We start from the raw sequence: 5,119 nt of genomic DNA, 5'->3' as shown, positions 1-5,119 counted from the left end.
GGAATGACATTTGCCCACGTGACAGCCGGGATACCTCCCAGACCTAATGCCGACGCGGCTTCCTCCAGAGAAATATCCATGCAATGTGAAAATGCACAACATAAATGTCAAATAAATCACAGCAATAATAATCACTTGCTATAAATGCAGATACAAATTAATTACAATTGATTCAAATCAAAATTCGATTGCAAAAAAAAAAAAGGTACACAAAAATCACCCGCGCATTCTGCAACAAAAATGGCGGCTGGGGTGATGGCCAAAAAAAAACCTAAGTTTGACAGAAGTACGGGAATCTAAAGCACCGGGCCCCGCGAATTGGGCGCCAGTAAAGTGAACCCCAAGGTAATGTGACAACGGTTTATTATATCTATATAGTTTAAAATACAACTCTCTGTCGAGTGGGTCCTGGCCCGGGGGATAGACTCACCAACTTCTCACGTCTGGTCTCTCGGCCATCGTCGTGGAGAAAGAGGCCCGTGCGACTGTCCCGCCATCTTGGGAAAAGACCACTAATTATTTTCCCATAGAACTCCATACAAACCTTAGGCCCTCTCAGTACTTTACTATGACAATTTCAGAAAAATCTTTAGCATCATTTCAAACTTTGTTCTAAGCCTTAACAAAAAATACTGAAAAAAATATATGGTCCCATGGCGTTTATAGGTCAAAATTGCAGTTATTTTCAACTTATAGAGATTCGCAGTAAATAACACGCGGCATAAAAAATCAACCCCCACTCCTAAAATCTTCCCTGGTATTTCTATAGTTTCTGTAATATTCCCTCATCCCATCATTTATTTCAAAGGTCATTAATTTTACTTTAAAATGAAAACAATTAAATACCTGATTTCAGCCAATGGCGTAACGCCTACCCATTCAGTATTCTGTTTAATGTTCCATAACAAACAAAGCCATGTGTGCATCCGGGGATTTGGTGCTCTCATTCCTATACTTACATACTTACCTGTCCCAGAATTAGTCAATTGTGGTAATTTCAAAGACTATACACCTACCTGTGAACATGTATGAAATTTGAGTCCTGTGACTTCAGTGTATTGGATACTGTGACCATCTCAAATGATGACACCTTACTGCTACCACCACAGTTCAAAGGAGTGAATGACGTCTGGGCCGGTGATGATATTTGGATATATTGGTGACTGTAATAAATAAAATATTTGTACAATGAATTGTTTTTGTGTTTTAATGTTAATAAAGTGATATTCAGTCAAAATTGAGTCAATAATTTCATAAGGGTGGATTCTACCCAGAATTAGGTAAAAAGCTCCAAAATTGGATAAATCATAGTTAATTAAGCAAAATTCAAAGGTTTTAAAAAGACTGATATAGAATTTTTTTATGCTTATGCAAAGTAAATTATTTAAGACTCTGATATACTAATTGATTCTTATCTAATCCCTCCTATTGCTTAAGTATGTACAAAAAAGTTTCCCCACCCCCCAGTGAAAAACACTTAAAGAAATAGCAGGTGCCCCCTTTTATTTTTGTTTACAATTAATTTAGACAAGTTTAAATCAATCCTTTTGATAACAAATCAAAGTTCAATGTCTGTAGTCTTATACATTACAATCAGAAGCTACTTTTTGAATTTCATGCTAAGAAAAGGAGAATTTAAATAATTTTTTTAAAAATTAAAGAAAAGCCAAAACTGACTTCAACCCCCAAAATGTACTATACAATAAGAGGCTGGAAAGTTAATAAATAAAAAATTTACCTGCAATGTACAGAAAACTGTCCGACAAAATACATCGGGTGGGTAGGGAGTCTCCATTTTCTTCTTATATAGAGAAAATGCCCCTGCTGATCAGAGACCGAACACTCCCGGGGCCAAGAAAGCTGAAAGATGAAATTCCTCTAAAGTGCTTAAATGAAAATAAATCAATAAAATTAGTCAAATTAAGCATAAATCATGAAAGAAACAACAATATTTTTCAAGTTTTCTAAAAATTTCCTTAATTACATGTCTTCTACATAGCTAAATGTATGAAAAATGGATCCGCCAAGGGTGGAATACATGTTTTTTCAATATTACATAATATTACATGTAAATATAATAAAGGTCAAATGTCATACATGCAGTTCAAGGTCATTACAATAATTTATGAAAAAAAATCAGAAGCCAAAGATCACAACTGTTAAGATATCATCATGTTGAAATTCTACCTGTCTGGTCAGCAGGTCTAAGGGAAGTAACTCTAAGTACAAAAACTAGAAACCATTAGAAAGTGAGTCGAAGCGAGTAATTCTGATGAAACTACAAAGAGCGAAAAAGAGAAAACATAGACCTTTGTGTAGCTACAACATAGAAACAACAAAACTACAAACTGGTCACCCTGCAGCCAAGAAAGGGGGGGGGGCAATCCAGAGGAACACATACACTACCAAACATGAGATGACAAGACAGAAAATGTCCTCCTTTCACTTGTCCATCACAAAAATTCCTTTTATGTGCCACCTTAATTATTTGAAAAAATGCCAAAAGTGCAAAAGTCTAAGAAACTAAAAAAAATGAACACCAGGTCACTGTCCTACACTGCCATAATATACACAGATAGAGCAAAACATAATAAATACACAGTCACATGTACATGCAAAATACATACATAAATCTATGCATACATACAATCATTCATCTTAAGAACAATCTAATACATTTTCTTAACTTACCTTCCTCCTTTGACCATGTCAACTGTACAGGACTTTACTAATTTCTATCTTCTCTTACCCCCCCCCCCCTCCTCTCTTTAATAGACCAAAATCACCACTAACCCCATTACCGCAGTAAACTAATTCAAATTTTTGCTAAATTTTCTCTCGAAATGTCATCAATCTTCAAATAATTAGCAAAAAATAACATTTCATGACTTTCAAATCACTTTAAAGTGTAAAAATTAGGGTCTCTATAGGGAAAAGACCACGAATTATTTTCCCATAGAACTCCATACAAACCTTAGGCCCTCTCAGTACTTTACTATGACAATTTCAGAAAAATCTTTAGCATCATTTCAAACTTTGTTCTAAGCCTTAACAAAAAATACTGAAAAAAATATATGGTCCCATGGCGTTTATAGGTCAAAATTGCAGTTATTTTCAACTTATAGAGATTCGCAGTAAATAACACGCGGCATAAAAAATCAACCCCCACTCCTAAAATCTTCCCTGGTATTTCTATAGTTTCTGTAATATTCCCTCATCCCATCATTTATTTCAAAGGTCATTAATTTTACTTTAAAATGAAAACAATTAAATACCTGATTTCAGCCAATGGCGTAACGCCTACCCATTCAGTATTCTGTTTAATGTTCCATAACAAACAAAGCCATGTGTGCATCCGGGGATTTGGTGCTCTCATTCCTATATGACGTCACCTTGTCAGTAGGTCGTACCACGGGACAGTCGCACAGATACTACAGATCTAACGCACACGGCACAGCGTCGTCTGCAACATGCAAGCTGCATAGCTTGCATAGGTGACTGCACTCTTTACTATCTTTGTTTAAACGTCTAAGTATGTGAAAAAAAATTTTGAATGCTTCGTAATATATAATGATTTTCTATTGATTTGTATGTTTCTTAATTGGCTTACCTGGTCCCCAGGATTATGCAGGAAGAATCTGTTAAACGTTGGCCCTATCTTTACACTGCTCTGTTTACACTAACCATAACAACCAAAATGTCAGCGTTCCGTACTTATGGATCAAATTTATCCGGATTTTTAAAAATAAGAAATTATAACAAATCAAAGCATTCTAAAATTATGAAATAAACTAAAAAGATGTTTATAATTAAATGGTAGCCTTGGTTATCGTCGTCTCCTCTTCAATGAACTGAATATGCGCGGTGGTTTAAACACGGTGACCGTAGTTAAAAAAATGTTCTCATTAATATTTCAACCCTTCTGCCACTGTCGCCCGGAATGAAACTTTTAGAAATTATGCATTTTATAATAATCTTTCAATATACCAAATATAGTTCCGGGCGACGATGGCAGAGATATTAAATTTATCTAATATATATGTACAAGGACACTGAAAAATACGAAAAAAGGGTTATCGCCCTTACTTTGATTCATTGTAACTTACGCATGCGCAAAGATAAGTTCATTTGAACATTATTTTTAAATAACCTTCTTGTTAGTCTATAATTTCATAAAGAAGAAATTGTTGAAACTTCAAATTAATTTTTCCTCAAAACGCCGTGCAGAATTATAAAGAAAACCGTACCTACTTCTTAATTGAATAGCATACATAACAGAAACGATACAGGGTTTTAGCGTTAATTTTCATATATGATATGTTCAAAGTTTAAAGTGAACGATATTTTAGGGATTTAATAATTATGCAAATGTTAACATATTCAACTATTTTTCTAACTGAAAGTTGGCGATCTTTCATATCAAACTGCTTAACGAAGAACACATCTTTTCCCTAGCTTGCTTTTCGTAGGCAACAGAACAAATATATTTTTAAGCATCTCCCTTCCTTATCTAACAACAATAAATGCAGTAATAACTTAACTTCTTACAAGCCTTTTGTCTTCAAAACCCATGCACAAATTGTTTCCTAGAGTGAGATTCGTATCTGTAACATTAAGATCAACACCGTCACCATTGGTTAATCGCTAGAATCACAACACAAAAAAGCGACCTGAGTGCAGTAACGATTCATTTTAAAAAGTGTTTAATCATATAAGAGCAATAAAAGGCTAATTTTTAGGTTGATGATATGATTGCCTGATTGTGTATTGTTTAACGTCCTATTCGAGAATTTTTTCACTCATACAGAGTCGTCACCGTATACCGGTGAAGGGCTTCAAATTCAGACCTATACTCAGCACTCAGGGCCATTGTGCAGTGAGGGTCCTTTATCGTGGTAACGCCTACCTTGACGGGAGATCTACGTTTTTGAGGTCATACCCAAAAGACCCATGACTTTCACCTCTAGTGCATAGCGCTTTCCAAAGGAACTGTCACTACCTTCCTTTCCGTCTAATGTATGATGCAGCACCTCGAACAAGAATAGAACCCGGGCCTCCCGATCACGAAGTGAACGCTCTACTACTAGGCTTCTACCAAATAAAATCTTTAACCTTAGTA

At 35.3% G+C, this 5,119-nt stretch overlaps 1 long non-coding RNA gene across 1 annotated transcript; it reads right to left on the bottom strand.

The window, feature by feature from the left end:
• Window positions 1-834: 834 nt before the first annotated feature.
• Window positions 835-3,394, bottom strand: LOC134282758 (uncharacterized). The gene is made up of 3 exons (XR_009995348.1): window positions 3,276-3,394; window positions 1,739-1,886; window positions 835-1,163 (listed from the first exon to the last, which is right to left on the bottom strand). It is a non-coding gene; the product is annotated as an uncharacterized LOC134282758 (long non-coding RNA).
• Between the last annotated feature and the right edge of the window lie 1,725 nt (window positions 3,395-5,119).

This window comes from Saccostrea cucullata, unplaced genomic scaffold (assembly GCF_032062105.1).
Source record: "Saccostrea cucullata isolate Sc308-1 unplaced genomic scaffold, CSIRO_AGI_Scuc_v1 ctg17840, whole genome shotgun sequence".
In the NCBI taxonomy this organism is placed as follows: Eukaryota; Metazoa; Mollusca; class Bivalvia; order Ostreida; family Ostreidae; genus Saccostrea; species Saccostrea cuccullata.
This window is presented reverse-complemented; position numbering and strand designations above follow the sequence as displayed.